The sequence below is a fragment of the Cervus elaphus genome, chromosome 15, assembly GCF_910594005.1.
Source record: "Cervus elaphus chromosome 15, mCerEla1.1, whole genome shotgun sequence".
NCBI lineage: Eukaryota > Metazoa > Chordata > Mammalia > Artiodactyla > Cervidae > Cervus > Cervus elaphus.
The window spans coordinates 49,624,967-49,650,144 of NC_057829.1; positions in this window are offsets into that span (position 1 = coordinate 49,624,967).

Genomic DNA, 25,178 nt, shown 5'->3' on the forward strand with positions numbered 1-25,178 from the left:
CTAAAGAGCATTGTTAACTGAGACAGAAAATCATCTATGTTTATAGTTAAAAATGCTTCAGAAATCCAAGTATTAGTGACATATAGGCATAACAAATTACCCATATTGATGGTAAAATATCCATATTAGAGCAAATTCTCTGGAGGGAATGACACAGTTCCTAAAGTTATACCCCACTTGCCACAACTAAACAGCAACAAAAACTCAGCCATCATAAGTAGATAAAAAAATTAGTTCAAAAATTTGGAAAACCTAAAATTTATATTTTATATGTTAAATCACAATCATTTATTGCATAATAATTAAACTCTAAGTCAGGCTTCTGGATAAAATGACTTATGAATTCAGCTCAGATTATTATCTCTATATTTATAAATAAAATAGCATATTAAGATGACACCACCCTTATGCCAGAAAGCAAAGAAGAACTAAAGAGCCTCTTAATGAAAGTGACAGAGGAGAGTGAAAAAGTTGGCTTAAAACTCAACTTTCAGAAAACTAAGATTATGGCTTCTGGGCCCATCACTTCACAGAAAATAGATGGGGAAACAATGGAAACAGTGACAGACTTTATTTTGGGGGCTCCAAAATCACTGCAGATGGTGACTGCAGCCATAAAATTAAAAGATGCTTGCTCCTTAGAAGAAAAGTTATGACCAAACTTGACAGCATATTAAAAAGCAGAGAAATTATTTTGCCAACAAAGGTCCATTTAGTCAAAGCTATGGTTTTTCCAGTAGTCATGTATGGATGTGAGAGTTGGACTATAAAGAAACCTGAGTGCCAAAGAATTGATGCTTTTGAACCGTGATGTTGGAGAAGACTCTTGAGAGTCCCTTGGACTGCAAGGAGATCCAACCAGTCCATCCTAAAGGAAATCACTTCTGAGTATTCACTGGAAGGACTGATGCTGAAGCTGAAACTCCAGTACTTTGGCCACCTGAAGGAAAGAACTGACTCATTGGAAAACACCCTGATGCTGGGAAAGATTGAAGGCAGGAGGAGAAGAGGATGACAGAGGATGAGATAGTTGGAGGGCATCACCTTCTCAATGGACATGAGTTTGAGTAAACTCTGGGAGCTGGTGATAGACTGGGAGGCCTGTTGTGCTGCAGTCCATGGGGTTGCAAAGAGTCAGACATGACTGAGTAACTGAGCTGAACTGAAGATGCTACTTTTACTTCTAGCCCATGTTGCATTAATGGACAAAAATGAGAAGAAGAGAGGAGAATTTATAGATATTTTAGTGTTTTTCCCTTCTTGTTCTATTCGAAATTTTTCTTTCCTAGTTAACAAACGGAGAAGTCAATGGCACCCCACTCCAGTACTCTTGCCTGGAAAATCCCAGGGACAGAGGAGCCTGGTGGGCTTCTGTCTACGGGGTCGCACAGAGTCGGACACGACTGAAGCGACTTAGCAGCAGCAGCAGCAGCAGTTAACAAAAAGGATAATTATTATAGCTAATAATGCCAACTACTTTAAAAAGGAAAATAGCATTTATAATAGTGGGAAATCCTTGAAATCATACACAGTTTGACCATGATATAGATAAAATAAATTTACAAAAATATCCATCATCAAAGGTGAGAAAATAAATGTAGTTTTATGTATACTGTGTTTTAAACTGACTATTGAAATTCTACTTGTTTGTTGCCATTTCTTTTATTCTCAGATTTCCTCAAAGAGATTTATAGTCAATGCAAATTAAGACTTTTCCAATCATTTGCTCAGGCTAATATTTCAGTGCATTAAACATCACAAACTTTAAGATGATTATTAATAATAAACCTATAAAACAGAAGGAAACATACATTAAGTCAGTTCAGCTCAACAGCAATTTCCATCAAAATGTTTTTAGCAATTTATGTGTTCTGTAGTCCTGAGGTAATGATTTCATTCCAAACATCCCAGTTTCCATTTAGATCATTATGTGCTGTTAATGACACTACTAAATTAACACTTTAAAGTGACACTTTAGTAGTGACACTACTAATAAAGATTCTTTCTGGAACAGACACAAGTGAAAGGACAGCAATTTGTTAATATTAGAAAATTTCGGCTGAAAATATCATAATAATTCTTCCCAGTATGACTTAATAATCATTACCTCTGCGAATCTATATAAAATTATTAAGACTTCATGAAATAGTTTTATATTATTTTAGTTACTCTGGATAAGCAATATTCCCTCCTCGAAAATTTATGAGCAACTTGAGGAATGAACTTGGCTAGGTAATTCTATGAACATCTATCCAATATGTATTGCCTCTCCTTAAAAATATCTGTAGGATGCATGCTAAACAATAATGTTTGCACATAGTTCAAAGAGACATGCCATTAAATTTAGCGTTAGAAATTTGGAAATACTGTAGTGAACATAAATATTTTGATGAAAGATGGTATCAAACATAAACAGACATTAGTTCATGAAAGCTGTGCCACCCTGAGTAGATACACTGTTTCCTATTGTGGCATGATAAGAAAGAATTGATGCTTTCATACTGTGGTGCGGGAGAAGACCCTTGAGAATCCTTTGGGCAGCAAGGAGTTCAAACCAATCAATCCTAAAGGAAATCAATCCTGAATATTCATTGGAAGGATTGATACTGAAGCTGAAGCTCCAATACTTTGGCCGCCTGATGTAAAGAGCGACTCATTGGAAAAGGTCCTGATGCTGGGAAAGATTGAGGCCAAGAGGAGAAGGGGGCGACAGAGGATGAAATGGATGGGTAGCTTCACTGACTCAGTGGACATGTGTCTGAGCAAATTCTGGGAGATCGTGAAGGACAGAGAAGCCTGGAGTGCTGTTGTTCATGGGATCACAAGGAGTCAAATGCAACTTAGCAACTGAATAACAAAAAACAAGATATATCAAGATTATAAAGTGAAGAGATTAGAACCTTCCCTCATACCACACACAAAATAAAGTGTTTTAAAGACCTAAATGTAATACTTGAAATCATAAATCTCCTATAAGTTGAACATAACACTTTTTGATGTAACTCACAGCAATATTTTCTTGAATCAATCTCTGAGGCAAAAGAAAAGTAAAATTAAAGAAAAAGGACCTAATTAAATTTAAAAGACTTTGCACAGCAAAGGAAATCATCAACAAAAGAAAAAGACAACCTACAATATGAATTGGGATAAAATATTTGCAAATGAAGTGACAAGGGGTTAATACAAAAGTATACAAACATACTCAATATTAAAAAAATAAATCAAAATGGGGAGAAGATCTGAACAGACATTTCTCCAAAAAAGATATATACTTGGTTAATGGGCACATGAAAAAATCCTCAACATCACTAATTATTAGAGAAATGCAAATCAAAACCACAATGAAATGTCACCTCACATCTGTAAAAATGTCTGTCATCAAAAAACCTAAAAGTAACAAAGAATACGGAGTAAAGGGAATCTTTGTACACTTTTGGTGGGAATGTAAACGGGTGAAGCCATTATGGAAAATGGCTTAAAAAAAAAAAAAGAAAGAAAGAACTACTATCTGATCCAGCAATTCCACACCTGTGTATATATCTGGAAAAATGAAAACACTAGTTCAAAAACATACACACACCCAATGTTCAAAGCAGCTCTATTTATGATAGCCTAGCTATGAAAGCAACCCAAGTGTCCAGTAATAAATAAGTGGACTAAAAAGATGTAGAATCTATCTATCTATACACAATGGAATATTGCTCAGTCATAAAAAAGAATGAAATATTGACATTTGCAACAATACAGATGAATCTAGATATTATTGTACTTAGTGGAATAAATCAGACAGGCGAAGTGCAAAACCAGTTCACAAGTGACTTGAATTACTAGCAGTGCTAAAATATACTTAAAAAAATAAAAATAACTTAAAATTTTCTTTATTTAGGTTTTTAGTGCATAAGAAAATTAAAGTGCTTAATATAAACATTTGAACCGTTCAAATATTTGCCTTTTTATGGAGGACATATACTCCATGATGAAATTCTTATATTCTAGATGGAAAATTATAATAATAATGTTATAATGTTAGTTATATATAACATGTATATACAATTATAAATTATATATGTTATATATAATTATATATATAATAGTTAATAATAAAATAATAATAATAATGTTTAAAATACACATATTGTTATTACCTATCAATTATAAAATAGAAAGTCTCAGATAGGATAGATAATTTACTAATATTTCATGACTTTCAATAAATCATAAGTATTTAAGAATAATGATTACATAAGTATTTAAGAATAAATTATGTGTAACTGCACACATTATTTAACCACATAGAGAATAGCCATAAAATTTTTCAAAGTGCTAAAACAGGTATTTGAGTGAATGACTGGTTTAGCATTTTTACCCCACAAATTAGAATCCTACGTTCGCAATGTACATTATATAACATCAAAAATATTTAATGGTTAAGCTTATGACTGTTTAGTGAAAGTGAAGTCGCTCAGTCATGTCTGACTCTTTGCGACACATGGACTGTAGTCTACCAGGTTCCTCTATCCATGGGATTCTCCAGGCAAGAATACTGGAGTGGGTTGCCATTTCCTTCTCCAGGAGACCTTCCCAGCCCAGGAATTGAACCCGGGTCTCCCGTATTGTAGGCAGACGCTTTACCGTCTCAGCCACCACTGTTTACTTGTTATTAAATCATGAGACTATAACTATCCAGACAAGTGAAGAACATAAACAACAAATTAACATTTAAATTCTGAAAGTGAAATTTTTTCATTACTGATCGTATGATGTATATGTAATAAATTCAGAAGTAATAAATTCACAATGATGTACCTTATTACTATGTTGCAAAATCACGATTAACTAAAATTTTCTATCTGAAGTAGTTTGTATCATCACACATCTTGCTGCTAACTGCAAAACTCCTTTGACTAGAAAAAAAAGGAAGATTGTTGGATAAAGGTGACTAACGAAAGATAACCTAGCTATGTTGGACAACTCTAGTTTCTCAACCTTATTTCAATAATGTAACAAGATAATGGCCCTGTTACTTCACTGAACACCATAAAAAGCAAACCATTCAGTATTTCTGAAGAGTGCTCGAATTATATTGGGAATATTTTACTGTCATAATAATGATGAAAGTTTTGAGTTCAAATATCTGAAATTGAGATCTGAGAGGGCTTTTTTGGCTCTATAAGATTTACTGATGGGAAAATTAATTATTATGGAAGCTGAATCACACATGTGCCAAAATACTGACAGTAGATTTTTTAAAGTGTTTCTCTGAATCACTGCTAACAAACAAAGAAAAAGAAAAAGACGTATCTAGTCCCAAACTGACTAAATAATATGTGGATTAGTTTCACTTGATAGTTAACCATGGCTCTGCTGGTGATAGGTTTCAAATCAGTGCCAAATTTAGCACCCATTTTATTTTCCAGACCTTATTATCTTTGCAAGTAATTGATTTTTTATTCTTTGGTCTTGTCTTAATGCATTCAGCTCTGATATTACATCCATCTCCAATTAAACATCTGTGCTATGTAACATTGAGCTAATCTATTGTGAAAAGTTCCAAAAGGATGCATTAATGGTCTATGGATTATCTACACTACTCCCATTAAAATTAATGGGAATTACATGGGTTAATTCCCTAAGTGCCAGAATGAAAATTGCCCCATGCTATTCAAAAGCCAACAGTTCTTATTTCTGACCCAGCATTCCAAATCACAAGTAGATGGTGCTACCTGCTTTAATTAAGTATTTAAGTGGAAAAAAAAAAAAGAATAAAGGTACAGTAGGATTTCACTTGTCATATAGGAATTGAAACCATTTTACAGGCTGGGAATATATAATAGTACACAGTTACTGGCTGAGGTTGAATTAATATTTTGAAATTAATTTTATTGTGAGAAAATTCCTAAAGAACGTTAAATTCTAAGCAACATATAAGTCATAATACTTTAAGTGCTCCGGCCTGGTGCACTGGGAAGACCCAGAGGAATCGGGTGGAGAGGGAGGTGGGAGGGGGGATCGGGATTGGGAATACATGTAAATCCATGGCTGATTCATATCAATGTATGACAAAACCCACTGGAAAAAAAAAAAAAAAAGTAAAAAAAAAAAAAACTATAGTCCACCTAGAGGGATGGGATGGGGGAGGGGGAAGCTTCAGAGGCTTGGGATATATGTAGACATGTCTGATATATGTTGTACAGCCGAACTTAACATTGTAAAGCAATTATACTCCAATAAAAAAAATACTTTAAAAAAAAATAATAAATAAAAAAAAAAAATATGGGAAAGATATGCACCTTACCATGAAAGAAATGTTTGTCTTTGTTACCAACTATGACAGCCAAATATTTGATGTATTGGTTATTGAGACCAGTCCTTATCATCTTACACTTATTACTTGCTCCTTGACAATTTTCAAATTATTGGCCTAAAGCAAATAGCGGTTGTTGGACTAGTCGTTAAGTTCTGTCCTACTCTTATGAACCTGTGGACTGTAGCCTGCCATGATACTTAGTCCATGGAATTTTCCAGGCAAGAGTACTGGAGTGGGTTGCTATTTCCTTCTCCAGGAGCTCTTCTCAACTCAGGGACTGAACCGCAGTCTCCTGTATTGCAGGCATATTCTTTACTGACTGAGTCACAAGGGAAAACAAATAGACTGCCATTTACTTTTTTCAGGGGAAAAAAAATTTTATTCAAGGTCAACAATGACTTGAAAATCAGGGTCTGCAACCCTGGTGAGTTCCCAACAAAAGTAGAGTGGAGATATGAGTAGATGAAAACATTTTTTCTTCCTACACATACCCCATATCCTTTTCAAGATAAAATATTTTCATCAACCTAGAAAATTCTTTCTTATTTCTCCCCAGCCAAACCATGTGCTTCATCCAAGCAAACAATATTTCCATTTCTTTCAACATAGATTCCATATACAGAAATTATGCAATATTCCTTAAATCTATTTTCAATTGTTTAGCATGTTTTTAAAATTTATTAATGTTGCATGTGCTAGTACTATTGTTGAACAATATTCAATGCATGAGTATAGTGAAATTTATTTATCAATTCTATTGATACCTCATTTCAGTTTTTGACTGTTATGAATAAAACTGCTGTAAATATTCTATACAGTTCTTGTATAGACCCATGTAATCAATTCTGAATGGCAAAGTAATTATCCTTCAATTAAAAAAAAACAAATTAAGAAAAAAAAATTTTGAATGACAAATAACTAGGAGTAGAATTACTGGGTCACAAGGGAGGTGCATGTGTAACTTTATAATAAATTCCCAACTATTTCCCAAAGTGGTGCTACCATTTTACACTCTCACCAGGAAGCTATGAGTTGCAAATTGACTCCTAATCATTATTTGAGGTTTTCAAGCTTTTTAATTATACTCACTCTCTCAGGTGTGAATTAGCATTTCCTTGTATCTTTAATTTGCACCTCTAGGTGAATAATTATGGCAAATACCTTTTAGTGTTCTTACAGACCACCTGATGTTTTCTTTTGCTAAGAGAAGTGAAGTCTTTTAACTTCTTCCATTCAAGACTTTTGCCCAATTTAAATTTAGAATAAAGTATAAAAACATTTTGGTTGATGTGCACTTAAGACTAACTTTTTATTGTTTTTGTTTTTCATTTTATTTTACATTTTAGTATTTATTTTATATTTTATTATTGGGTGCTAATCCCTATGCATATCAATTAGGTTGTTGATAGAATCATTACAATTTTCTCTATACTTCTTAATCTCTAATTGTATCAAATATTGAGAGAGAGGTACTGAAACATGTTCAAGATCAAGATGTCTAAACAATTATAAAAAATGAAAAATGCCAAAACTTTTCATCTGGAATTACAGGAAATAATATCTAACAGTGAGATTCCAGGACAGTAATGCAGTAATGATGAAAATGGTTCTTTCGGAAGGAAAACATATTTAGTAATGAACAAAAATTAAAGTTGACATATGGTGGTAATATGTGGGTTTCATCCCTGGGTCAGGAAGATCCTCTGGAGGAGGGCATGGTAGCCCACTCCAATATTCTTGCCTGGAGAATCCCATGGGCAGAGGAGCCTGGAGGGCTACAGTCCATAGGGTTGCAAAGAGCTGGACATGACTGAAGGGACGCAACACATGCATATGGCAGTAAAACAAACAAACAAACAAACACTGACTCTCTATGTTGAAGCCAAGAGTTTACTTACCAACCAATGAGACTGTACATAAGTTTTGCAGTGTGGCTTATAATTTCTTAAAATGAAACAAAGTTTACATCAGTTCAGTTCAGTCAATCATGTCTGACTCTGCCACCTCATGGATTGCATGCAGCATGCCAGGCCTTCTTATCCATCACTGACTCCCGGAGCTTGCTCAACTTCATGTCAATCGAGTCAGTGATGCCATCCAACCATCTCATCTGCTGTCATACCCTTCTCCTCCTGGCTTCAATCTTTCCCAGCATAAGGAACTTTCCCAATGAGTGAGTTCTTATCAGGTGGCCAAAGTATTGGAGCTTCAGCTCCAGCATCAGTCTTTCCAATGAATATTCAGGACTGATTTCCTTAGGATTAACTGGTTTGATCTCCTTGCAGTCCAAGGGCCTCTGAAGAATCTTCTCCAACATGACAAATTAGTTTTTGAATGTTGATACTGAATCACGTATTAGTCAATTTCTACAGAGTATTTAGTAATATAACATTCTAGCATTTAAAGATAAACATCAGAATCATACACTGCTATTTAAAGGTAATTTCTTATCTATAATTGATAGTTATCTTATGACTTTAAATTTCCCCTAGTTTCAATGTTGATGTTTTTAAAGCTCTGAATTCCTTTTATTTAAAAATATGCATTGTATTCAAAGGTCAGTATATTTTCATTTCTATAGTATTACTAAGTCCTTACAAAATGGCTTAAAATATTTATGTGCTTGTATATGTTTGACATACTTTTTTCAACAAAAAGAAAAAGAGCTAGTACAAAGTACAGTACTTAGTGTTGCTGTAGCATTATAATTTATGAGGGGGGAATATTCTGTTCATGAAATCGCACCATGCTGAACAAGATCCTCTGGGCTTATGCACTGCAAGTACTTTTTGAATCACCTGTTAAGCTTGTTATATTGAGTTCAGGAGAGGAATTATAAAGTCCTCTCTGAACTTTATTTCAGTAAGAATGCTGTTAGATTACTTTCTTGCACATAGCTAAGGTCTCATTCAATGCAATATAATGATGCCTCCAGCTGGTATGAAAACCAAATGGGTAACTGCCTGCTGAGCAAATTGAGTCCAAGATAGAGACAGTAAGAAAGCTAACATTGTTAAATGCTAGCCTTGAAAGTAGAGGCTTCTTTAAACTAAAATAATCCAAAAGATGGATAAGCTGTGTTAAAGAATAAAGTAGTTTATGCTCCCTAGGGTTTTAAGCAGTTGAAGAATATATCCAAAATTTTAGAAACTCTGTAATTATATGCATACTTTTACAAGCCCTAATATTCTCACTTCCTCAACCATTCACTATTTTTAAGGTAGACAGTCCAAAGAAAACCCTGTATGTTTTACTAAATGTAATGTATACTGAAGGCATGGACCATGATGACAGAATCCAGAATCAGACATTTCATTCAGGCTCCAAGTTAGTTGTTAATAAACTGCTTTATTTTAGGATATGGAAACATAAAATTTCTGAAAAAAATAGGTCTGTTTCTGTATACTTTCTTACATAGGAATGTTACTGACCAAGAGTAGTAATGTACTTAGGCAAATGATTTAATAAAATTGGGATCATGTGGCAGTGCTGGGTGCTGAGTTGATGGAGAAAAAAAAGGAGAGAAGTCAAAAAAGAGGCAGGAGGACTAAGTGTCCTGAGACTAAGAAGTAGTCCAAATTGAAGCAAAAATAATTTTGTCTTTTTGCTCAAGGCTATTTGGTTATCCCTATGCCATTTATTTAAAAATTCATCTTTTCCCACTGGCTTGAAATACATTGTTATCATTAAATTTCCAAATGTGCTTTTCACATTTTTTTGTAAATTTTATTACAATTGATATATCTCCAAGCAGCAAAATCTGGATTTAATTATAAAATTTTGAGTATTTTTTTTAATTAATGATACTGTTAGCCTTATTTTTCCACTATATTCCAGTATAATTGTTGTTTGTGTTTTTATTCTAAATTAGCATATTAGTTCTCAGATCTAATTCTTGAAAAAAGAGTTATTTGGGGATTATTTTGTGATTGTATTAAATTTACAAATAATTTTTGGGAAAAAAAGATGTGAATGTTCCTAGCCAAAAGTCATAATATGGGCTCCCACTGTTTAAATCTACTTTCATGTGCTTCATAATAGTTTTATCATTTTTCTTGTCTAGAAAATATTATGCTAATTTGTTTTTTCTGGTTTGTAAAGTGAAGAAGAACTAAAGAGACTCTTGATGAAAGTGAAAGAGGAGAGTGAAAAACTTGACTTAAAGCTCAACATTCAGAAAACTAAGATCATGGCATCCAGTCCCATCACTTCATGGCAAATAGATGGGGAAACAGTGGCTGACTTTATTTTTTGTGGCTCCAAAACCACTGCAGATGGTGAATGCACCCATAAAATTAAAAGACGCTTACTCCTTGGAAGGAAAGTTATGACCTACCTAGACAACATATTTAAAAGCAGAGACATTACTTTGACAATAAAGGTCCATCTAGTTAAGGATATAGTTTTTCCAGTAGTCATGTATGGATGTGAGAGTTGGACTATAAAGAAAGCTGAGTGCCAAAGAATTGATGCTTTTGAACGCTGATGTTGGAGAAGACTCTTGAGAGTCCCTTGGACTGCAAGGAGATCCAACCAGTCCATCCTAAAGGAGATCAGTCCTGAATGTTCATTGGAAGGACTGATGCTGAACCTGAAACTCCAATACTTTGGCCACCTGATGAAAAGAGTTGACTCATTTGAAAAGACCTTGATGCTGGGAAAGATTGAAGGCAGGAGGAGAAGGGGACGACAGAGGATGAGATGGTTGGATGGCATCACCGACTCAATGGACATGAGTTTGGGTGGATCCGGGAGTTGGTGATGGACAGGGAGACCTGGAGTGCTGCGGTTCATGGGGTCGCATAGAGTTGGACACAGCTGAGTGACTGGACTGAACTGAACTGAACAGAACATGTGCTGTTGTTTATATTTTCTAAATAATGGTAGAGGAGTGTTATGTTTTACGTTAGTCCTACAGCTTTCTTCATCCTTACTAGTTTCTGTTTCTATGCATCGAGTGGTTTCATAACATTCTACATCATTAAATTATATTATTGAGTGCAAAAGGGTTTCCATAGATTTTTTTTGTTTTTCTAAATAAAAAATTAAATGATCTACAAAATATATACTTCTTTTCCATTTCTTACAACTCTAATTGCTTTTACTTCTCTAATTGAATTAGTTAATTAAGATCCAACATAAAGTTAAGTAATGGTAACGATAACCCTATATGCAAAACAGAAAAAGAGACACAGAAATACAGAACAGACTTTTGAACTCTGTGGGAGAAGGTGAGGGTGGGATGTTTCAAAAGAACAGCATGTATATTATCTATGGTGAAACAGATCACCAGCCCAGGTGGGATGCATGAGACAAGTGCTCGGGCCTGGTGCACTGGGAAGACCCAGAGGAATCGGGTGGAGAGGGAGGTGGGAGGGGGGATCGGGATGGGGAATACATGTAAATCTATGGCTGATTCATATCAATGTATGACAAAACCCACTGAAATGTTGTGAAGTAATTAGCCTCCAACTAATAAAAAAAAAAAAAAGATATAGAATATTAACTACTCAGGATCCTATTTAGGTCATAGGTCAGTGCCTTCACTTTACAGATTAGAAGGTGGAGGCTTAAAAAAGACAAATGAGAAATAAAATGAAAAAAAAAAAAAGTTAAGTAATAGTGGAGAGAATGGTGATTCTTGTCTTGTCCCTCATATTTTTAAATATTTTGACTGAGGAAAATAAATCATGCTGCAAATGCATTTGTCAGTTTCAATTTCACTGAGTACATTTATATGAATGAGTGTTGAATTCCATGCAAATTCCTTTTGGCATCTAAGGAGATAATTACATGATTTTTCTCTTTAGTTCTATTCTTAAGCGAATAATGTGAATACATTATCTAACATTGAACCACCTTTTTAGTCATAAAATAAATTCTGCTTTTTCATGGCTTGGTATTTTTTTTAATGTGCTGTTGGTTTGGTTTTTGATTGCTAATATAATTTTGTTATTTTACATCAATATGCATAAGTGAAATTTGGCAGTAGTTTTATATTTTGATGTAAACTGCAACAGTGTTCAAGACCAACATCAGTCTTTTAAAATGGAAACTGTCACTTAATGTTTGGAGTATTTAAGTCATACAGGCATTATCTGATCTTTAAAAGAATAAAAAGCAATTTTAGCCTGGTTCTTCCTTGGTGAAGAATTATTTGGTATTCAACAATTTTCTCTAATTATTTTTTCATAATTAATCTGTTTATAATTATTTCTCTACAAAATTCAATTTTGGAAAGCTTTATTTTTTTCTAGGAAAAATGTTTCTTTCATCTAGGTTTTCAAATGTGTTCAAGATAAAGAGTTGGACAAATTGGTCCGTTATGATTTAAAGATTCTTCTGTATCATAAAGTACAGAAAATACAATAACAAGTGCAGTATTCATTTGTATTTTTTCCTAAGAACTAACTCTTGGATTACATGATACATCTACTGTTTTTTTCCCCCTTTGATTACCATTAATATGCGTTTATGAATTACTTACTTCTGCTTTCTTTTAGTTTACTCTATGTTCTTTTTACCACCTCTTTCGAGCTGTATTGATCTTGACAAATTGATAAAATGAGACATTTATATCAGGAGTCTTAGTATTTGTGATTGTTTGGGATCTAGAACATCAAAGAGCTCCTACCTATTGAGGTACAAGCATTTCTACAGTTTAAACATTAGAACCGATTTAGATCTTGGTCCACTGTTCATAGGTATATCCGCTTTATCATATACCTTAATTACATCATTGCAGCATGTATTAAAATAACTTGGTCTGAGACTGTTTTTCTATTCAAGTGACCGGGGCAGGGGAAAAGTAATTGGTATCTAGAGAAACCTTAAGCAATTCTATGTATGAAAGGAGGACACAAGAATCACTACCCCCAAGATGTTTGTAGGAAATCAGATTAGGGGTTTGGATCACATTTATCACAAACAAAACTAATACCAAAAGTTTCTTCAGTAATATACCAGAACTATTCCCTTGCTTCTTAAACAGAAGTAGAAGTTAGCCTCCCTGAATTGTCCACTGTGGTCTTTGTGAAACTTCTGTTTTCCTGGATAGCCATCGTGGCTACACTAGAATCTCTGCCTCCCCACCACTGTACGTCACAAGGACACCTCTCCTCTGTCAGCACCGTCACAATCAGCCCAGTCAGGAGAACTCCAGCTTAGTCTGCTGAGAGTCAGGCATCAGAGCTCAGATTTGCTCTTAAGCCTAAACATGTCTAACTGTTTTACTTCTTTCATCTTGACCAAGAAAATATTGAAAACTGAGGGGAAAAAAATGGATGAAAATGAAAAAGGAAAGATAACCTCCCAAAAGTCTTGTGCAAAGTAACATCTTGCCCCTTGAACTGAACAATCAAAAAACCACTGATCACCAAACTTTTTCTTTAATTTATGCACTGGAGAATAAGTTTAACAAGTTTTTGAATCTACGTTTGAATGATAGTGTTATTAACTAACATTACGTAAAGAATACCTAAATGCCAATCTTCTTCCCATATTAATATTATTAATATTACTTAAGGAAGAAGAAGCAATGGAGGAAGGAGGAAAAGAAGGGGGGAGAAACATGCAATTAAAAAAAACAAGCCAAAGTTCTGAATATAATCCTCATCAGATGCAAATAAGCATGTGATAAGTTGCTCAAAGTTATGGTTTAGGTAATTATAAATATAAACAACAATGAGACACCACTAGATATCAACTAATGAAGGTAAAATTTAAAACACAACACCAAATTCTAGTGAGGATGGCGAAAATAAGAAGTCCCATTCATTGCTGTGGGGGAAGCAAAATGGTACAGCTACTCCAGAAGAAAGCTTGACTGTTTCTTAAAAGTCAGTTCCCTTTTTACCATGGGATCCAGTAATTGTATCCTTGATCTTTATACAAAAAAGTTGACAGGTCCAGTACACTGCTCAGTTGTGTCCGACTCTTTGCGATCCCATAGACTATACAGTCCATGAAATTCTCCAGGCCAGAATACTGGAGTGGATAGCCTTTCCCTTCTCCAGCGGATCTTTCCAATCCATGCATCGAACCCAGATCTCCCACATTGTGGGCAGATTCTTTATCTGCTGAGCCACAGAGGAAGCCCAGGAATACTGGAGTGAGTAGCCTATCTCTTCTCCAGTGGATCTTCCAGGAATCCAACCCAGGTCTCCTGCATTGCAGGTGGATTCTTTACCAACTGAGCTATCAGGAAAGCCCGTCCAGCACACTGCTGGAAGTGCTTAAAGGGAAATTAATGGGTGGATCAAATATACCAGAAAAGAAAAAAGATTTAAAGGCAATAATATAATCTAATCTATCATAGGAAAGTAGAAAACAAGAGCAAATTAAGTCTAAAGCAAACAGAAGAAAAAAAGTAAGAAGAATTAGGGCAGAAATGGGTGAAACTGAAAACAGGAAATCAATAGAGAAAGTCAAAAAATACAAAACCAAGTTCATTGGAAAGATTCATAAAATAACTTAGTTTCAAGACAGGCTAACTACTAAAAAAAGAGAGAGAGAATACAAACTACTAATACCGGGAAAGAAAGAGAGAACAGCATTACAGAACCCACAGACATGAAAAGGATGATAAGGTACTTAGTCTGCACAACTCTGCCCAGAAATTTGACAGCCTTGATGAAATGAACCAGTTCCTTTAAACACAATCTGTACAAAGACATTTTAAAAGATATAGATAATCTGAATAAACCTATATCTATTAAATAACTTGAATCATTAAGTAATAATCTTCCAAAACAGAAAACACTAGATCTAGATGAGCCATAAACTAAAAGTCCATTTTAACAAAAAATATATTTTTCAAATTTTATTTTTCATTCAGATTTAATAAGCAAAGGCTTCTGAAGTACAAATGACTCACCTGTTCATATCTCTGACAATGTTAAAGTCAAGAAGTATTTAGTCTCTATGGTAAGTTCACAGCAATGAAACTGTTTTGATATTGCACCAACAGAATTTTTTTTTCTTCTATGCATAAAGCATTATCATTTAGAAATAATTATTTTCTGTTGACTAAGCATTTTTTTTTCTTTTCTTTTCTTTTGTATATTTATTTGATGTTTTAATTTATAGAAGAAAAGAAGGTAATAGGGCAACTTCATTCAGCAGCCAAATTAAGCACCACTGTTAGAAATGGAGTTTGACTAAATGGCTTATGATAATACCATGTTTTTGCATACATTTTTTAAACTTAATATAGTGTTCATTTCCCCCACAGCTCAATTGGTAAAGAATCTGCCTGCAATTCAGGAGACCCTGATTCCATTCCTGGGTGGGGAATATCTGCTGGAGAAGGTGGAGAAGGAAATGGCAACCCACTCCAGTATTCTTGCCTAGAGAATCCTGTGGACAGAGGAGCCTCCTGGGCTCCTGTCCATGGGGTCGCACAGAGTCAGACACGACCGAAGCAACTTAGCATGCATGTATGCATTGGAGAAGGAAACGGCAATCCACTCCAGTATTCTTGCCTGGAGAATCCCAGGAACAGAGGAGCCTGGTGGGCTGACGTCTATGGGGTCGCACAGAGTCAAGCATGACCAAAGCGATTTAGCAGCAGCAGCAGCAGCAGCAGCTGGAGAAGGGATCGGCTACCTAGTTCAGTATTCTTGGGTTTCCCTTGTGGCTCAGCTGGTAAAGAATCCACCTGCAATGCGGGAGACCGGGGTTCGATCCCTGGAGAAGGGAAAGGCTACCCACTCCAGTATTCTGGCCTGGAAAATTCCATGGACTAGTCCACGGGTCACAAAGAGTCTGACACGACTGAGCGACTTTCACGTTTCAGTGTTCATTTCAAAGCAGTACCGCTTGCAGTAAAGTAAGCATCTTGCAGACCATTTATGCAGATCATATTAAAAGAGCAAGATAATTCCTTTTAGCATTGGGATTTCGGTGGAAAGTACATCAATTTTCTCATATTGATGTAATTTCTTAGTATATCCCCAATTGGGTTGCCTCGGGTTCCAAAGAGAACCCTGGGAAGATGTCATGTGTAGAGTGAGCTAATAAAAAAGTAGTTGGTATTTAACTTAATGAGAGAGAGAGAGAAAAAAAAAAAAAAAAAAGCCTTAACTTGATGTAGAGCTGGTTAATGCCTTTTTTTTTTTTAACCAAAAAGACACTAAACCTACTATTATCTCCCTTCCCACTGTCTGCTATTGAAATGAAAATGAAACTAGGAAAAAAGAGTAGATAAGAAACCCAAACTGAGTTTGAAGGGAACCCAATATGGTGTTTTAGCTGAACGTGCCATCAGTTCTTTCATTTTTCTCTGTGCCTTTCAAAAAATATTAGGTTCAATAGGCCAGCATGAAGCATTGCTCTTTCCAAATAATACAGTGTTACATTACACAGTGTCTATTAGACAATTGAAGATAGAAAATATTCCTGAGTTAGTTATTAAAAATACAAAGAAGTAGCAGACTGGAAGGGAATGAGAAACAACAAAAGAGGTTCAAGGATGAAGTTGAATTTATTTTAAAAATAGTTATATCTACCATGAAAAGAACTGAAATTTGTTGAATCTTCAGAACATTTGAATCTAATTGTTGCCCAACAACATAAAGGCATGGTTCTACATTACATCCTTTTATCTTAGCTTTCTAGGATGTGTAGGTCCATCATTGACTTCTTATGCATGAACTCATTGCTAAAATTTAATAGAATTTTTCATATTTTATTTAATTTTGTATTTTTGCACAAAACCAGAAGTTAATGAAATTCAAATTTATTGGGAATCTAGTGAGAAAAATATTTAATTTGCTATTATAATCACTTTGGGCTTCTCGTGTGGCTCAGCTGGTAAAGAATCCACCTGCAGTGAGGCAGACCTGGGTTCGATTCCTGGGTTGAGAAGATCTGCTGGAGAAGGGATAGGCTACCCTCTCCAGTATTCTTGGGTTTCCCTTGTAGCTCAGCTGGTAAAGAATCTGCCTGCAATGCGGGAGACTGGAGTTCGATTCCTGAGTTGGGAAGATGCCCTAGAGAAGGGAAAGGCCACCCACTCCAGTATTCTGGCCTGGAGAATTCCATGGACTGCATAGTCCATGGGGTCACAAAGAGTCGGACACAGACTGAGCGACTTTCACACTTCACTTATAACCACTTTGATCTGAATACCTGAAATCTACATTCAATGAATTCATGAATCCATTCTTTTATCTTCGTCTCAATTGCTGCCACCCAAGGCATCATCACTTATCTGATGGAGGATTAGCATATCCCCTTCATATATGCTTTATGTATATATGAGCTGACCTGAGGGCTCAGTGGTAAAGAATCTGCCTGCCAATGCAGGAGACGTGGTTTCGATCCCCGGGTAAAGGAAATTACAGCCCACTCTAGTATTCTTGTCTGGGAAATCCCATGGACAAAGGAGGATGACAGGCTACAGTCCACGGGGTCTCAAAGAGTTGCACATGACTAACAACTGCATAATAAAAACAATATATATATATATAATATGTATACTATGTGTGTATGTGGGTGCTAGTTGCTCAGTTGTGTCTGACTCTTCACAATCCTATGAACTGTAGCACACTAGGCTCCTCTGTTCATGGGATTCTCCAGGGAAGAATACTGGAGCGGGTTGCCATGCCCTCCTCCAGGGAATACATATCCTATAGACACACTACATATGTGTAATATATATCTATATTAATTGCATATGCAAATAAATGAAATTTTCTTTTTAGACTTCCACCTACAATCCATTCTCCAGTAGAGTGGCATAATTCTGGTTGTGTCAGGCATAGCACAAATACTTTAAAAAACTTGCAGCTGCACTAGTAACAACAATAAGCCAGGCTAAACAGAGCACTGTGTGTTTTCACCCTGTTTTTATCTCTATCCTAAACATGGGCATCCTCTCTACTCACCTGTCTGTGCCAGCCACTTTATCTTTTCTCAGTTCTTCTAAAATATTATGCTGACCCCTGCTTAAAGACCTTATATTCATTTCCTCTATCAGGATTGCTCTTCCTAAACTCTTCACACTAATGTGTCCTTATCTTTCAGGTAACAGATTAGGTATCACCTTTCCCCCAAAAGCTTTTTCTAACTGCTTCCCCATGATTAACAACTAAAGTAGAAATGTGGTCCATTTATTTCACAAAATTTACAGTAATTTGTAATGATATCTATGCCTATTTTTCTTGATATTTTTATTTTGTGTCTCTTAACAGCAACCATTCAGCTGGGTCTGGTCTTTCTTGAAGTCTTTTTCATTTACTTGGATGCAGAAAGCCTAGGACATTGGAAGTAATTAGAAACTCAGAAATGCCTTTTATCAAGTGAAAAGATTTGAGATTAGAGGAGATAATTACTAAAAGCTTTTGATATTAAATTATTGCTTTAAAAGCATAAAGAAGTCCATCATAAATCTAGTAAATTTAGCTTCATCATATCTTTGCTATTCTTTATTGCCATATCTAAGATTGTTTACAATAAAAATGGCCAATATAATATATCATTATAGGAACCCTTTGTTTTTTAAAACTTTGTTTTTGTAGTTTCATATTTTAATAACACTATCAATTTTTAAATGAGAAACTGTTGAGCCAGAGTCTTGTTCCTTTCCTTATTTTCTTTTTTTAAAAAAATTTAATTAATTTATGGCTGTGCTGGGTCTTTGTTGCTGCATGGGTTTTACTCTAGCTGCGGTGCCCGGGCTTTTCACTGCAGTGGCTTCTCTGCTCAATGGAGCGTAGGCTCTAGGCTGCATAGGCTCTAGGGTGCCTAGGCTCTAGGCTGCATAGGCTCTAGGGTGCCTAGGCTCTAGGCTGCATAGGCTCTAGGGTGCCTAGGCTCTAGGCTGCATAGGCTCTAGGGTGCCTAGGCTCTAGGCTGCATAGGCTCTAGGGTGCCTAGGCTCTAGGCTGCATAGGCTCTAGGGTGCCTAGGCTCTAGGGTGCGGGCTTCAGAAGCCGTGGCACGTGGGCTCAACAGTTGCCCCTCTTGGGCTCTAGAACACAGGTCAATAGTTGTGATGCAGGGATTTGCTGCTCGGCAGCATGTGGGGTCTTCCCAGATCAGGAAACAATTGAGCCACCAAGGAAGTCCCTTCTTCTTGTTTAATTTTTAAAATTCTTTTTGATTTGCATATACGATAACCCTATATGTGAAACAGAAAAAGAGACACAGATGCACAGAACAGACTTTGGGACTCTGTGGGAGAAGGCGAGTGTAGGATATCCTGAGAGAATAGCATTGAAACAAGGATACTATCAAGGGTGAAACAGATCACCAGCCCAGGTTGGATGCACGAGACAAGTGCTCAGGGCTGGTGCACTGGGAAGACCCAGAGGGATGGGATGGGGAGGGAGGTGGGAGGGGGGATCGGGATGGGGAACACATGTAAATCCATGGCTGATTCATGTCAATGTATGGCAAAAACCACTACAATATTGTAAAGTAATTAGCCTCCAACTAATAAAAACAAATAAAAAAAAAACAATAAAATTCTTTTTGATTTGGCTTAGGTTGGATTGGTTTTCATTACTTTTTTCTTATATTTGCAACTTCTTTACATCTAAAATGTAGTAAACATTGCCAGCTCAGTACCATAATTGGGTCAGGCCAAGGCTATCTTACTAGTTAGGGAGACTGAATGTAAACATGTGGAATGCTCAGTAACAGCACAAAGACAGAAAACTTTGTTTCAGAAAAATTTGTACTCATTTGTCATTATTTTACTCTTAAGTACATATCAGTGAGTTATTTCAGGTGGATGCTTTCCTTTGATGATATAACACAGATATGTTGCAATCATGCATTTTACTAAAAGAGAAACTCAAGGCAGTTTCAATAAAATATGACAAATCTGTGAAGACAAACTTTTATGAAACACCTTTAACTATATATAGATAAACTAAATTTAAGACAATAAAAATGATTATGATGCTTATTCCAAAACCCCAGCCATGATATTAAAAAAAAAAACTTTTCCATATGTTACCATTATTTTTATTTCAAGCCATTAGTTAATCGATATGTTGTAACTGTGTCATGATTTTCAATTTACTAATATGAAATCTTTGCTTGATTTTAAAACTGTAGGAAAAGAAGTATTTTAGGGCTAGGTGAATAATTACCATCTCTGTCCTTTACAAGTTTTTCAAAGATAAAGAAAATAAAAATTTGTGTTTATAAGTATACATTATAGAAATTAAATAATGTAATCTAAAAATAATGTAAATATTTTTTAAAGTCTGATATTTTTGTTCAGATTCTATTTATAAGCTTATGTTAAGCATCCAGTTATTTTTTGAGTTCAATGTAGATATTAAGCAACCAAAACCTTGAGAAGATTTTTTTAAAAGTCACTGAATTTATTGGAATTTCTTTAGGTGCTGTCTGATCTCATTAATATCAATTTTTATTTTTATTTATGAAATGAAATTCTCCTCAAATATAACTATAAGAGATGAGATTTACTACTGACAGTTGTTGATATGCTTTACTACTACATTATCATTACCTGGGAGACAATGTGATTCAGCAGAGAAAACATGGCCAAAGTTAAAGAGGTTTAGGATTTTGCCTTGATTAACATTGAGACTACAGGGAAATATTTTTTCCTCTCTGTTTTATTGATAAAGTTATTTTTGTTTTGATCATCCTTATAAATAGTCTTCACTATATATATGAACAGCACCATATTCTGTAAAACCTATAACTTTTACAAGAAAATACAGAACAAATTTCTGTGACTTTGATTCAAACACACAAAAAAAATCACAGACCATTGAAAAGTCATAAATTCTGATAGACTGATATTCATTTAAGTTTATGAAATCTATTCTTCAAATAATACTGTTAAGAAAGTTAAGAAAGAGAAAAAGAAACTGATGTATTTTTAAAATGCCTACCTGGTAAACGATTTAATGTATATAAAACATATGCCTTAATATAATAATATATACTAACACATCCACACAAATATATACAAATACATAATTATGTGAAAAATATGTGTCAGGCATTTCATCAGAAAATAGAAACAAATAGCAACAGGAAATATGCTCAAAACAATTATTAATGAAATATGAATTAAAGTCACTATTAAATATCAAACATATCTATTAGAATGGCAAAACTAAACAAAGCAAACAAAAACTAAACAAGGCACAAGAAAACTCTAGCTAACAATGCTGTACTGGAGAAGATGAGGAAAACCTAGAACTGATACTTTGCTCTACTACAAAGTTGGAAAATAGTTGGACAGTTTCTTATTAAGATACCATGTGTTATTCTTAGTTGCTCAGTTGTGTCTGACTCTTTGCGACCCCATGGACTATATATACCATGTAACACAGCAATTCTACTGCTACCTGTTTTCTTATGAATAGTGAAAATATATATTTACAAAAAGACTTGTGTTAGAAAAAAAACAAGTTTCCATCAACTTGTGGATGGGTAAACATATATGGCACATTCCTAAATGGAAGATAACTCAGAAAAAAAAAAGTAAATGAATGAATGGATGAAATTGAATAATCGACAAACTGGGTATATCTCAAAAGCATTATGCTAAATTAAAGAAGACAAAGATACGAAAATTTATGCTCTATAATTCTATTTATATGATGTTCTGAGGAAAAAGGCAATATTAAAAAAGAGCAATGATTGTCAAGAACTGAGGGCAGAGGCAGAGGGTTAACTAAAAAGGAGCATTAAGCATCTCTTTGGAGTAACAAAAGTATTCTCCATTTGGATTGTGGCAGTGGTTACAGCTGTAAACGTTTGCCAACACTCAGAATTGTGTCATTAAAAGGGTACTTTTAATAGGCTGCAAATTATACCCCAAACTCCAGGAGAAATAGTAGTGATTATGTTAGTCATATAATTTTCAGTAGCAAGAATATACATGTCTGCAAAATAATATAGTGTCATGTAACTAAAAGATGTTTATTTGCTATAATGTATGAGGAACTTTCCAATAGACCTTGCTGGAGGTGATGATGATGCTATCCTAATAGATGTGTTTCATATCTCATTGTGATTTTAGTTTGCATCTCAAGGGGAAGTGTGTAGAGTACTATGAAAAGATATGTGGGAAGAAGATGCTGGAATTTAGATTATTCCTATTATTGTGACATTTTTTAAACTCACAAGTATTAAAGCCTGGGGAAGCTAAGGTCAAATTCATAGGAGAAGGACCTCAAATTAGTAGTGGCTTAAAATTATAGATAAAATATCTTTCCTCTATAAAGCTTCCAGATTCTACAAACCATACGTCTATCAATGAGAAAATGTTCAAATAACTGAATAGCAGTTCATGTTCTCATGCTTACCAAAGCAAACAAAGCAAGGGTGAGAAAACAGGGTTTATAGAGAATGTTGGACTGTATCCTAAAACTGGTTTTCCTGGCAGCATTTAAACACAACTAGGAAACATTCCATGGCCTAGTGATGGCTCAGTAAACATCTCTGGGCAGACTCATTTCTGCTGTATCAAAGCACTTCAGGCTGTGCTAAGGCAGCTCTGCAAATAAGCATTGCTGAGGGGATGCCAGTGTGTGTCGTGGTACTGACAAGTTAAAAGGAACTGGGCTATTTAAGCCTTTTAAATCCAGCCAACACAGGATAACACCTGATTTTTTTTTTCTTTTAAGTCCATCAAATATTCAGCCTGAAATGCCTTCCCTATAATTTCTGTCTAGTGAAGGACACTTCCTGAGCCTCAGATATCACATACTCTCTTTGTCCCATTACCTGAGTCCTCTTTTCAATCCACAAACCCTACAATTAATGACTTCTTTCAAATATACCTAAATTAGGGCATTTAATGTGATTAGTTGCATCTGATCTCCTATAATAATTGTTATTTACTGCTGCTAATATATTTATTTTTGGCAGTTTTATTGACCATTGTAATAAATGATTGCTAATTTTCATGTTTATTATAACAATTAACTGATATTTTTCATATTTGATGTACTTCAGATCTCATAATTTATTCTATTATTTGCTTCTAATCTAAACATTTCTACTCTTTCAATAAAAATATAAATTTATTCTAAGAGCAAAATATAGAAGGAAAGAAATTCTCACCATTTTGACCTGTCTGAAACAAAATTGTTGCTGGAACCACATCAAGGCTCTTGCTAAAGATTTGCTGCTTATATCATTTTTATTTACAAGAAGTCAGGGTATGGTTTGAATTGAATCCTCCCAATTAATGAACTGTAGCAATAAAATCAGTTTCTCTCCATCTATAGTAATCATTTACTTTTCTGTAAAGGGATCTTCATTTAAAGTGGGAAAAGGCAAGTGTTAGAAGAAATTGCTGTCAATTATTTGAACACATTCAGCATCATGGCACAACAGGGAGTCTATTCCATGGTAAGACCTCTTTGAACTGAACATTGGTGGTGGTCGTTCAGTCGCTAAGCTGTGTCTTACTCTTGTGACCCTATAGTTTGTAGCCAACCAGGCTCCTCTGTCCATGGGACTCTCCAGGCAAGAATATTGGAGTGGGTTGCCATTTTCTTCTCCAGGGGATCTTCGAGACCCAGGAATTGAACCTATGTCTTCTGTATTGCAGGCCAATTCTTAACAACTGAGCTACAAGGGAAGTCCAACTGAACAATAGTACTGCTTTAATCATTTAGAAAAAACAGTCTTGTCTCAGAGAATGAAAAGCCAGTTAGATAGATGACCCTGATTCCTAGCCTACAGCCTGACTTACAACAAATAAATATACTACCATTTACATTATATATACATTATACTACCATTTATACTATACATCTGTGAGAAATATTGAGTAGATTTTATTGGCCCTTAAGATCACCCTTGCATCTATCCTAAAGCCTCACTACTACCTTGATTGTTATTCTCTTTTTTAGACCTTGAGCATCAAACTATTTTAATTGCCCTGGAAGCCACACAACTATGAACTTGCTAGATCACACTTCAAGCCACATTAGGCTACATCTTACATTAGGTTACACTCCATCTGCTTTTGAATTTCCAATGAGGAGAGAGTACCTTAGAATATAGATAGAAGTTCTAGAAGACTATGTATTAGTATTTCACAATATACAGATGTTAATACACATGGAGCCCTCTTGAGAGAAGGGTTAGAACATATGAGTTCAACCCTGTTGACTCCAGGCAAGCTCTTCTAGACTAGAACAATAGACAGTAAGTCAGTACTTATGCTACAATGGTTCATACTGTTCTTCCTTGGGTAACATTTGAAGACTACAAATTACTACTTACTATTGCACTCAGAAACTGTTCATTTCCTTGTACCATATTCCAGTCACACTGAGCCAGCATCTGAAACATTAAAAGTATGAAGGCAGTCACCACACATACTCAAGTAATTTAATTAACTCAACACTTTACTAATAAAACAAATGCTTATTGAACACGTGCTATGTTCCAGTTACTTGACTATGTAGTGGATATACAAAAAGATATTCATTATCTCCCAGAAAAGACACCATAAAAATAAGTCCTTCAGGTTGCAAGGTAATTGCACTCTTCATAGGTTTTGGGTATGAATTCTCAAAGCCACAGATACCACACTGCTCTTATCAGCCTTCAGTGACCAAATGTCCAGGTGAACACACTCAGTACACAGGTACTTATCTATCCAGGAAAATCACTACAGTTAACTAAAAACTGTAGGAAATCCCAACTACACATCAGATGTGCCCAGATATTTCTGGATCCTTAGTTCAGTTCAGTCGCTCAGTTGTGTCTGACTCTTTGCGACCCCATGGACTGCAGCACTCCAGGCTTCCCTGTCCATGACCAACTCACAGAGCCTACTCAAACTCATGTCCATTGAGTCAGTGATGCCATCCAACCATCGCATCCTCTATCATCCCCTTCTCCTACTGCGTTC